We start from the raw sequence: 12,312 nt of genomic DNA, 5'->3' as shown, positions 1-12,312 counted from the left end.
ACTATATATTAAATGTTCTATCTCATCAACTTCAATGACTTTTGTAAATATATCCCAATTCTGAATCTGACTCCTGCAACACATTTCAAAGGGGTGCAATGAAAGACTTGGAAAATTGTGGAAAGACACCTGTTTGGAATATTGCACAAGTGAGTAGGTTAACAGGTGATTGTATAATTCGATATGAAAGGAGCATCCTCGAGAGTCTAAAAGTCACTCACAAGCAAGGATGGAGCAAGGTTTCCCACTTTGTACAACATGTGATCCTAGAAAGGTTATTGTGACAGTGGCGTGAGAACACATTGTAAAACCATTGTCTGTAAACACAGTGCAATTGCAAATGATTGCATTCTGCTTTTATAACAGTTTTAAATAGCATCCAAACTTTTCGCTAATCAGGCAAACCCCACATGAGTTTAGATGAGGTCCTTACATCCACTTTAAGACTCAGCTGAGTACTAAGGCATCCTATCAAAGAAAATTTCCACTTAGGAATTGGCTTTTATTATGTGCCTACTGTGCAGCTTTGACCGTGGCTGAGGATCTTTTCAGCACATTTATCAATATGATTTAGCCTTGCTTGTCACCACTCACTGCTTTTAGAGATGTGTTACGTGGGAGGATGGCAATAATGGTAACGTCCACACTACAGAAGCAGTTGTTATGAAACTGAGCGCATCAATTCATCCAGCTCAAGTTGGACTTTGCTGACTGAAGAGGAAAGGCAACACCACCACTGGTTATATTCAGGAGAGAGAAGAGGTGAGATAAGGCTGCAGTATAACCAAGTCACTAAAGTAAATAGAGAGCTAAGCACTCAGGAGCAGCAGAGTGTGGAATATAAGATACAGTAGAATTGGAACACAGTGTTCAGCTGAAACTAGGGAATGGAGGGCTCTTTCGCCAAATTAGTTCTCCTTCCTGCACATGCATAAGCTTTCATGCATGGATTAATTTGCATGGGATTTAACATAAAAGATGCTCTCTCATTTAATTCAAGAATTATGAGGTAACTCATTTCTGAAAGCTTCTTAGATATTAACATAAAGAATCATATCACAGCTTACTTTTTAATGTGACTGGCTTGAACATAAGTTAAGATGTGTTTTCTTTGTGAATTCAATTGCTATGAGAAGTGAGGTGTACCAAGCCTTTGTCACATAGTATTACTGAGTCAGTGGTCTGTCACGTTTGGTAGGCTGTCACTTTAAAGTACCCTGAAACACAAAACACAAAAAATTCAGCTAATCGGCTTCATCTGTGTGGTTTGATCAGATTTAATGGTTATTTAAAAAAAAAAAGAAATAAAGAATTCTCTCATATGAAATAAGAAGTGCTGTAACTTAAGCAGACAATACCATGTTCCTGAAGGACCTCTTCACGTATAATAAAAAGCTGATTGAGAAAAAAAAGGATTTCAGGGCCTATAAAGAAATCTGAAGGACACTTACACTTAGATGTATTCAGTACAGTCATGATGGAAATAATATGACTTAGACAGATTACTGTTCAACAGTCTTCAGGTTTATGTGAACACATGACCTTGCCTGTGAAGTATGGTGTGTGATTTCAAACTGCTAACAATTTCAGTTTTTAGTCATTTATCCATTCATACATCATACACACAGATAATGTACATGCTCACCAAACTGTTTATTTACAACCCACAGTGAGATTAAAGTTGAAACAGCGTTTTCCTTCCTTTTCCTTTGTCCAAACTATATGCCGTCTGATTATCCCTTATGCGTTTGTTAAAAGGACGTTAGTATGTAAAGTAAGCGGGTGCAGCAGCTGTCTGACTACTTTGTCAGATTTAGTTTTTGATGTGTAATCCCTCTTTAAAAAGCCAAGCCAGAGTTTTTAGACACTGTAGCATATAAAGTTAATTATTAGTCAACCCACAGGGAAATGAAAATTTGAATAGGTGTGTGTGGGTCTAAACTCAGAAGCCCGAGATGCTGATATTAAAAAGAAAATCAGTACCTCAAGTGTGTTTTTCTGTGTGTGGGTGAGTCCTCGGCTGGATATATTAATCCCAAAATGTATGCAACAAATATTGCAGACAACTGTTTATGTGCAGGTACAGAGCAGAGTATAAAAACAGGCATCAGTTCAACCAACTTTCAGATGCTCATGCAGATCACAGAGCAAATTAGCATCTCCAAAACTCATAATTAATGATTCAGCAGGCCAGTCAAAGAAGTGAGCCCACATGAATGATTAAATATGTGCTAACCTAATTTAGGGCCTAATCCATAATGAATGAATTACACTGTTTAGACATAGCAAAGACAGAATGGGAGAGAGTGGGAGAAGATTCAGACATCTGAGAATAGCGAGACTTGTGAAGTGACAAACATAAATTATTCTCCTTTGGATGGCTCAACCTCACCATCACTTCAAGAGCAGTCTAATTCAAGCTACAATAACCTGGGTAAGTCTAAGGTATAACCAGGACCAATTAGACTGATGCTGTCACAATGGAGCAAAACTGAACTGGAGATGATATTATTTGTTTTAGGAGTCATGTTCCCTTTATTAATCTGCAGGGGTTCAGCGCTTTGTTTTTCACAGCTAAAACTGTGAGTGACGTCATTTATTAGCAAGTCTGTGTGCATGTACAAATCAGGGACGAGAGGGAGTTTGTGTATTATATGCTACAGTAACAGAGAGAGTAAGAGAGAGGGAGAGAGTCAGAGAGAAAGCCAGCACTGTAATCTAGAGGTGAGGAGTTATATCAAAGAGAAGAGACGAGTGAAATCCTGGAGCTGCAGCCAACTGGTGCAAATCCCTGTGGAGGGGAAAATCTCAAAGTGACAGCTTTCAATTACAACAGTATGAGGATGTGTGTGTGTGTGTGTGTGTATGTTTGTACAACCTGTCAGCACTTCTGGGCTTCACTGACAGTTCGATGTCACAGCTTCTGAATTGGAAGTACCTCATGTGCACACAAGAAAGCCAATGGAAACACAGAAACAAGCACACACTCACTTACACCCACTGGCTCTCCCTCTCTCTCTCTCTCTCTTGTTGTCTTTTTCTTTCTCTCTCTCTCTCTCTCTCTCTGTCCTTCTCACATTTGTCTGTGCTGTATTCTCAGGTGTCTTGGTCGAACTGCTGTTGGATCTGAAATGAAAGAAAGACTAGACAGATACAGCACACCGGAACTGTGTGTGCTGCTGTGGAGTGTGTGTAGGTGTGTGTAATGAGTGTTTGAGGGCATGTCTTGGATATAGATTTTGTTTTGCAGCCTTTACTTTAGGGAAGAAAAAGCTACAAGAGAATAAAATATAAGAAAGGACTAGGACAAGCTCATTTATTTGTAAGTTTATAGATACACAGTAAATAAATGTTGTTAAACAGGAGGAAATAATGAAACTTTTGTATATAAGGCATCTAGCTAAAGCTAATTTGCAGCACCCCCTGTCCTTGGTTAGGTGTCCTAAAATACACTATATAAATACAGTATGTGGACACACAATAATGATCATTGGACATATCATCCCCAAAAAGCAAACACCTCTAAAAATAAGTGCAAGTGCCAAATGCTGTTTGACCATAATGGGATAATTTTGTGAGAAGAAGGGGGGAGTATGGGATCAAATGTGACATTTATAGTAACCACAAGGTGGCAGTAGAGCAGCACTATTTTCAGCTGCGGCCTGTTGTGTGACTCATCGGACCAGAGGAGCTGCAGCCTCTCAGACAAACTGAGAAGATCAAAAACAGCCAAACCTGCTGTATTGACCCCAGTCTCAGGGCTGTAGCTCATCTGCTAACCTCTCAGAATGGAAAGCACACTGTGGCTGCAGAGGCATCCAGATTTCCTGGTTAAATATAAATGAAGAAGATCATGGGACAAAGCATCCCTAATAGAGGAGACGCAGAGGTCTGACATGCTGTTATTCTATAAACCAGCCCTGCAATTTGTGGCTTTTAGACCCTTTTTTTTAGTGTGGCCTCTCTTCAAACCTTGCATCAAAAAAATCAATGATCCGATTTTGACTGACTGGTGTGAAGTGCTCTGGTCAAGCCAGGCAATCCTTTGCTAAATCTGACCATTTAGAAGACGGAAGAGACACCTCTTAAGGATTTTGAAGAAGCTCACTTGCTGTGAGGTGACTGGTGAGGCATTGTTATGTAAGACAGACACTCAGGGACGGGGTAGGGTTTTGTTTCTGAGGCAGTTTTTTTGTATTTTGTAGCAGAAATAATTTTCCAGAATGATGAACCACACTGATGTATTATTCTTCTGTTTATCTAACTTGAGAAGGGGTATTTTCATTAATATACAATAAGGGTTAAATGATCTGCAACCCTTTACCACAGTTTTCCTCTCAAACACACATATATGTCTACGTAACTCCACCTGGAAGGACCTTCAGTGAATATACTGATTTCCGGAGCTTCATTCCCTAATGTCAGCCTTCATCAGCAAATGTCAAACAATAACTCTTGGGCCATCCATGTGTGTGCACATATACACCTGTGTATGTTATTACGAAGTGCATGTGTATGTGTTAGGGGTGGCTGTGTGGGTGGCACCTAAGCACGATGGGACAACCAGGCAAAACGAGTGTGTGCTGTCCAAGCCCTGCAGGAGCAAGCTAATCCTGGTTCCTGATGTTAATCTGTGTATTGAGCTTCTGCACGGGGGGGGCCATGCTGACACCTGATGGTGTGGAGGTCAAAGCTGCGTGTGTATGTGTGTGCGTGAGTGATGCTCCTCTTGCCCTTTCCAAATGTCACAGAAGGGCCAACTCCTGAGGAGCGGGCCCATAATGTGGGCCCACACATAATGTGTGTGTGTGTGCGTGTTAGTGTATGTGTCATGATAATCTCCACTATCAAGCCCTTCAAACACATCATTTCTACTGATGTCTGTGCGTGTGCCGACAGGAGAGTGAGCACATGTTTGTGTGTACATTCTGCAGCTCTCTCAGCACGTAACTCTCTCTTCCGTTATCCCATTCTCTATGCTCTTATTGCATCTTTAATAATCATCTTCCACAGCACAGTGTGGTTCAGAAAACAGAGTCTTCAAAGCAACATCTGCTTGTCTCAAAATTTCAAAGCTGATTTTCATATATTTTTCCCAAGTGTTTTATGGTCAAGTCTTGATTTACATCCACAATCAGCTTTCCTAAAGTTGGAATGAGCGTAAGTTTATGAAGTGAAGTGAAGAATGGAAGCCCATTTTTTCTAATAATGTCATGTTACAATAGCTAGATTTTGCAAGGATTTCTGGGTCAAGAGTGGCCCTGTTACAAAATAATTAGTTCACACATGTATAAAAACATTGTGAAATTCAACATGAACAATTCACAAGCCTGGCTTAGCTTCGTGGATCCCCATTTATGTTTTCACTCAAATTTATTCCTTACCCATGTGACTAATGTGGGTGAAAACAAAAACAAGTGTTCTGTGGTGCTGCATCCAGGCTAGCATTGTCCGCCTACAGTCTGTCACCAGTCGGTCCTAATCTATTCCTTACGGTATAAAAAAACAATTAGCAGATCTGCAGTGTTTGCTTGAGAATTGTTGACCATCGTTGCCAAAGAGAAACAGAAAAACGTATGTGTCAAGCATTGCTTTATGATGCTAATGTTTGTTTTTCATGGGGACTTTTAAGCAGCACATCAGTTTTGCCAGCTGGGAGTGTGCAAAACACAAGACAATGAACTACTGCAATCAGGCAATGTTTGATGTCTTCCTTCTCTGCTATTTTCACTTCTTTTCTCATTTTTGTTTCTTCTCTTGCCTCATTTGGTTGAGAGAGTTTGTTTGTGTTACAAACACTGATTAAGCTGTGCAGAATTACAGGTACAATACAAAACTGATTTTCCCTTTAGCCACCACACTAAAGTAAAAATTTCAGTAAACATTTTAGCCAGGATAATAAAAGTTGCACTGCAAATCAAGCTATATATTTCACAACGAGAAACACCTGAGATGTGTTTATAAGCTTTCATTTGTAAAAACATTATGAAAAAATTTAAATGCATCAAATAATTCTATATTCCATTAGTACACCCTGAAAAAAATGTGCATATTTACAGCTTTTAGAGTGAAACTCTGTGGGTGACAGGGAGTGTTGGTGGTACTGATGGCAGGGGGTTGCACAAATAAAGCCAAAGTGCAGTTTATATAACAGTCTGTGACAATCATAACACAACAGGTTGCTTTACTCATAGGCAGAACCCATAATGATGGTGTTTTGAATTCTTACAAACTGCAAAATACAGTCATTATCACCAGCAACAAAAGCCCCAACACAGTGCAAAGACATCATAACTTTCAGATGTACCACAGGTATACTTCCTTTACAGTTCTATTGTTATATCATCAAAGAAACAGGCACTTATGGGTTACATGTGCCAAACAGCTTCTAAGAAATACTGCATTAGATCTCTTACTTGTATTCCCCCAAGACCCAGAATAAGGTTGGTGATATTCTATATTTTTTGAATTGACAACTAATCTCATGAAAAGGCAGAACGCAGCAACAAATACTAGTTAAAACCTACTAAGAAGTATTACCTGCATTGCTAAAACCTAATTGTAATTCCTTTGTGCCATAGACTTCTTTGGGTTTTGTTTTTTTCACAGAGGACATTTTGACATGTCACAGTAGGAAAAGTACAGCCATAAAAAATATAATTAAAAGTGGCCATTATCACTGTTGTTGTTAAGGTTAAGAGGAAGATCTGTACTTTTCTGCGTTGCTAAAGCGAGTCAAAAAGCCTTTTGTGAAAAGGTTGTTGCACTGGGTGATATGTTACATCATTACGATGAATGTGGGCACTGTAGTTTCTCTTCAGTCTGTCCTACCGACACTGAAATTACCTCTATATGCAATTAATTTGCAACAGAATATATGTCAAAGTAAAGAGGAAAAATGTACAGAGTTTGCTGGACTTTCACAGCGGAGTTGCTTGAACAGCAAAGGCCGGGTCACCTTTAGTGACAAGTCAGGATTTTGGGGATTCACATTAGTGTGGCACTGCCAGGGGATCTGAGGCAGTGATCGGGCTTATAGGGAGTTAGCAGTTCACAGATATTGACAGAAGCCTGACCATTCAAGGCTTTAAATCGGTTTGAAAACTGACAGGATACCAATGAAAGGCAGTAAGGATTGTATGATGTGGTTGTCCTTAAAAGTCTGACAGCAGCATTTTGTGCAAGTTGCAGTATTTGGATGTTTTGATTGCTGATACCAGAATAAAGTGCGTTGCGATAGTCAAATCTGGAAGAGGTAAAAGCATGGATGACTTATTACAGACCTGCAGAGAAAAGGAATAACACAATCTTGGTTAAAAGTCTCAGCTGGACAAAGCAGGACTACATCACTTTAGTCGCATGAGAATCAAAAGATATATCTGAGTTGAAAAGCACATCTGTGTGTATTTTTTTGACATTATTAGATAAGGACAAACCAGACGAGGAATTGTTAGGGCTGCCAGTACTAAGCCCAGAAGGGGTAATCTGCAGTCATTCAACAGCATGAAGTATTTTGTCACCCAGTTCTTGAGGATATGATACAGTATACTTGGTAGTATAGGACTTTATCAGCACAAACAGTTGTGTATCATTCTCATTACGTGAAAAAAATGCTATGATTTGCCCCAGGAACATCTATATGCAACCCTTAGTCAAAAACTTGTGTAAGACACTGTGTAAAACATAAATGAAACGCGAAGTGATGATTTGCTAATTCATACTACACACAATACTACATTTCAAAAGCAATATATTTCAATGATTTAAATGTGCTTTACAAAAGACTGGAAAAGTTGTGGGATGCTCAAAAAATCAGAGTAATAGTAAATTGGAGGGGACCCATGACAGACCCCTGGGGCACTGGGGAAATGAGAGGAGCATGAGAGTAGACATATCTGTCATGGTTTGAAGAGTTTGATTAGTTAGTTTCCTGTTTTAATTTATAGTTTTTCTCCCCTTGTGTCTAGTTTTGCTTTTCATTTCCTGTCTTTGTCTGTTTTCCCTCCTTTTTGATTGCTTGCCCCACTCTCTGTGGTTCCTTGGTGTCCTGCGATTCCTGTGTTCTGTGTATTCCTGCCTATACTGCATTCCCTGAGTGAGCTGCTTTCCCTTCATTCTGTATTCTTTGTTGCTCCGTGTTTCTTTAGTGTTCTTTGTCTCTCTGCTTTGGCAGAGTGTTCTGTATTTCTGTTTGGATTTTCCTTTCTCTTTGTTGCTGTGTTCCACTGTGTTTTCCATGTTCTGTTAGCGGCCTGTTTTCTGCCTCCAGTTTTTCCAGTGTTCCCTGCATTCGGTGTGTCTGTTTCCCTGTGTTTGGCTTGTTGGGCTTATTGCTTGAGTCATTTGTATCGTTCTCTGTTTAGTTTCTTCAGTTCCCTCGTGTCTGTCTCCGCACTCTGGGCCCTCCTTTTGTCATAATCTTAACATTATTGAATTATAACTTTGCTCAGTAGAAACCAATCCAGAGTTACATCACTGATTAGCTACAATGTAGCTTATTAGACAACTGATCAAGGCATTGTGGTCCTCTGTGAGGTTATTAATTTCAAAAAACCCAGGGCCAGAGCATGATCTTCCATGGTTTGGAAGTATGAGATACGTGTTTCATTTAAGGCAGAATAAATAGATTTTTCCTAAAAAAAAAAAAAAAAGCTAAAAATCCAGGAAGAGATTATATTTAACTGACTCACTAACACATTATTGGTCTTGTACTTTTTGTGGGATTTGTCGACCACAGAAGAAAATATAGAGGAAGACTACCCATATGATAAGTGACTCACCAGAAGAATGAGTCAGTCATCATTCTGCTAATCAACCTGTTAAGTAAAGTGAATAAAATGACACAGTTTGACTTCAGCCACTCATATGGTCTTGTATTTCTATTCTGGGCCAACTCGCTCATGTTTTTGTAAATTCCTCTTGTGTCCTAGGGTGCATCATTGTGTCGTGGGAACCATAAGGGTCATTTGTGTGTGTGTATGTGAGAGAGAGAGAGTGTACTTGCATGTGCATTCATGTATATCCGTGTGTGGTTGTGTGCTTAATTTGTTCAGGAATTCCCCTGATAGCTCCTGGCACATTAGGCCTACTTTCCCAGCCTCTCTCATAATCCTCCTCCGTTTTTTTAAGTGTTTCCCAGACCAAAATGGAAAACCAATTGAATAATGAAGTACAATCTGATACAATACTTTCCTCTTATCATCTCCAGTAATGAGGCAAAGAGTAGCTTAATAGACTGTTTAGTTTGTATATTCGTATTTGCAGGACATCCCCTTAGAAAACAGAAAAATAGATTCATATTCTATTCAGAATCTCTCTGCTTGTCTAAATTATATTTCAGAGTGTAATGGGGAGCATGTTTACTGTACCAGTAGCACAAAATGAGACTTACATGCATCCTCAGAATTAATATTCCAGCTCATATTCTTAGTTGGAATAAACGCTCTCTGGTTCACTGTGTGATTTGTTCTTTTGTCATGTTTATTTTATTACAAAATACCATCACAGATTGCTTTCTGTTACATAAAGGTGTATTAATTGGTTTTCTTGTCCAACCGGGGGCAGCAGAACAAGCAGTCAACATCACATCTAACAGTATCATCTTTTAAAGTTGTTCTGGCATGTAAATAATATTAGAATTCAATTGGAGTGTCCATCTGATGAATGTAAGTCTAATATTCACTCTGCTTTTTAGCTGTTTCCACCACCAACTGAGAAGAATTACCTTTCTATTAAGTCTGATGGATGCTCAACTGGATTCACCAGATAGTAGATAGCTTTTTGTCTTTGCCATTTGGTGGAGGGTCGGTATTGTGCAGTGGTTTTATCCAAGATTTCTAGCTGAAGACAGATGCCTACTACTGCTTAAAAACAAAAGAGAGTTTGAGCACTGGAAAAAGAAAAAAATAGGTAAATCAAGTTTAAAAGCCCCACCGATTCTGAAATGAAATACAAATTAAGATTATAATTACAAGTGACACCCTTAACATTAAATATATATATATATATATACATATATATATATATATTATCTGATATTAGAATAAAACTAAGATTTTGCAACCATGATAACTGCTCACAGTAACATGCCAACATTCTGGTGTTTCATCCTCTTAGTTTAACATGTTAGCATTATGCAGCTGATGGGAATGTCATTAATTTGAAGATATTTGGTCATAAAGTATAAAGTGAACAAATTAAAATATTAACATGATGATGACCCTAGAGCCATACTGTTAGTTTATAGCTTGCAGCTGAGTATGGCTTTAAATATGCTGTGAGGGTATAAACTGCAATATGGGCAAAGTGAGGGCTAAAGCACACAATATTTAGGAAGAATGGTAATAGGAACTTAGTGCATGTTGTTGCATAATGAAGACAATCATCAAAAGTTGAGTTTTCTGGCCTTGGAGGCTGAACGTGGAGGATCAAGCTCTCATCCATTTTTGTGCAAGATTTTATAGTCATTATGAGGAGATGATTGCTTCTGTCCAGTGTTCCTCCCTCCTCCCACACTCCCCTTCATCCCTCTTTACTGGAGCTTCCCCAGCACATGAAGCACATGCAGCCGCAGATCCTCCATCATTCTCTGCTCTGTCTATTTTGTTCTGTAGGGGCCTATGTGTAGGTGTGTCTATACATGTGTGTAAGCATATACAACCAAACACTGAAGATGAGTGCACAGATAGATACACAAACACACACACACGGTTTTGCACAGGATCTAAAATATCAGTCCAGCTGAGTCTCAGCTTTCACCAGGCACTTTAGCGTCAGTGGTTGAGAGTATGAAAGGGACATGAAAGTGATGTGTGTGTGTGTGTGTGTGTGTGTGTGTGTGTCTGTGTGTGTGTCTGTGCCTGTGTCTGTGTCTGTGTCTGTGTGTGTGAGAGAGAGAGGGAGACATGCAGAAAGTAGAATTGGAAGAAAGTGACATGGACATACTTATTTGAGTCCTTCTGTTCCTGAATATCTCTTCATTTTGCAATTGTATGTGTGTATTTTTGTGTATTTATATAACATTCTATCAAGATTCAAAGATATTCATTTGTCCGTGTATAACGCTGGGTTGCACAACAAGTTTGTTACTCCTTCACGCTTGTACAACACATCAAATTTAGAACAGAACATGATGAAAATAAAATAGCAATAGAATATACACTATATATTTCCATGATATATATATGTATATATATATATAGTTCTTAAATACATATATACATGTATGTATACATATGTAGAAACAATTCTATTCACTTGTAAGTTTGTGTCTGGTTGAATTTAAACAGCAGCAACAAGATGATGATGGTAATTTGGTTCGCATCTTCTCATAGATGTGCAACATTAAGGAAACATTGGAAAAATTATGCATGACATATGTGATGCCTTATGACTGTCCTTTGATGGAATCTACCAGGATATTGAATAATTCAGTTGTGCCAGAACACTAAAATTAACTTCATTCTTTGTTTCTCTCACACTTTTTCTACTTCCTCTCTCCTGTTACAAAGTTAACACCACAAATGTTATTCTTTCTCTCTCTCGCTTGCTTCCTCCTTCTCCCCGGCTGAGCCTGGGTGTGTGGTGTAGGCAGCAGTGATATTTCAGTTGTGGGTATTATTAGTCTCTGCAGAGAGCTCCACCTGTAAACAAGTCAAGCCACTGTCAGAGAAGGAGGTGAAACCGACTGTGAGACATGGGCAGCAGGGGGATGCGGTAGGAGTGGCACACTAATGAGAAAATAACCTCAGAGAAGACACAGAAAGAAATATTAAAGGAATACATCACCTCAAATTAGTATTTTGTTTGAATTGACTCTTCCTGTAATGAAATGCTTGATGAAAAAGTTTACAGCAACAGAGTCTCTAAAAGTAGAAGTCATTTCTGATGCCAAGCTGATGCAGAGACCACTCTAGGAAAATCTCAATCAAACCAAGACCTGCTAATTTTTAAGACCTGCTAATTTTTTGGTCTGTGAATATCTTGACACTTTAATTGATTGAGACTGTGCAGGATGCGAAAATTTGGCTGATTGGGTTGTTTTTCTACATTTTAAGGGAAAGAAATGAGGATTAGAACTTAAATATGTGCTGCAGGAGTAGATTTGTAAACAATGCAAATGTTTTATTCTCTGTTAAGAATGAACTTGTCATCTGTCATTCAGAAAATTTCAGAGGTAGTGGAAATCTTAAAATATGGACACAGCTCTTTCCACCATGATCCTAAACATTTATTACATAGAGCAGGGTAACAATGGTTGCATGCTGTAACCCTTTGACCACTTGTACTGGGAAAAAAAGATTGTTTGTTCAT

Source organism: Scatophagus argus, chromosome 2 (assembly GCF_020382885.2).
Source record: "Scatophagus argus isolate fScaArg1 chromosome 2, fScaArg1.pri, whole genome shotgun sequence".
NCBI classification, from domain to species: Eukaryota; Metazoa; Chordata; class Actinopteri; family Scatophagidae; genus Scatophagus; species Scatophagus argus.
This window is presented reverse-complemented; position numbering follows the sequence as displayed.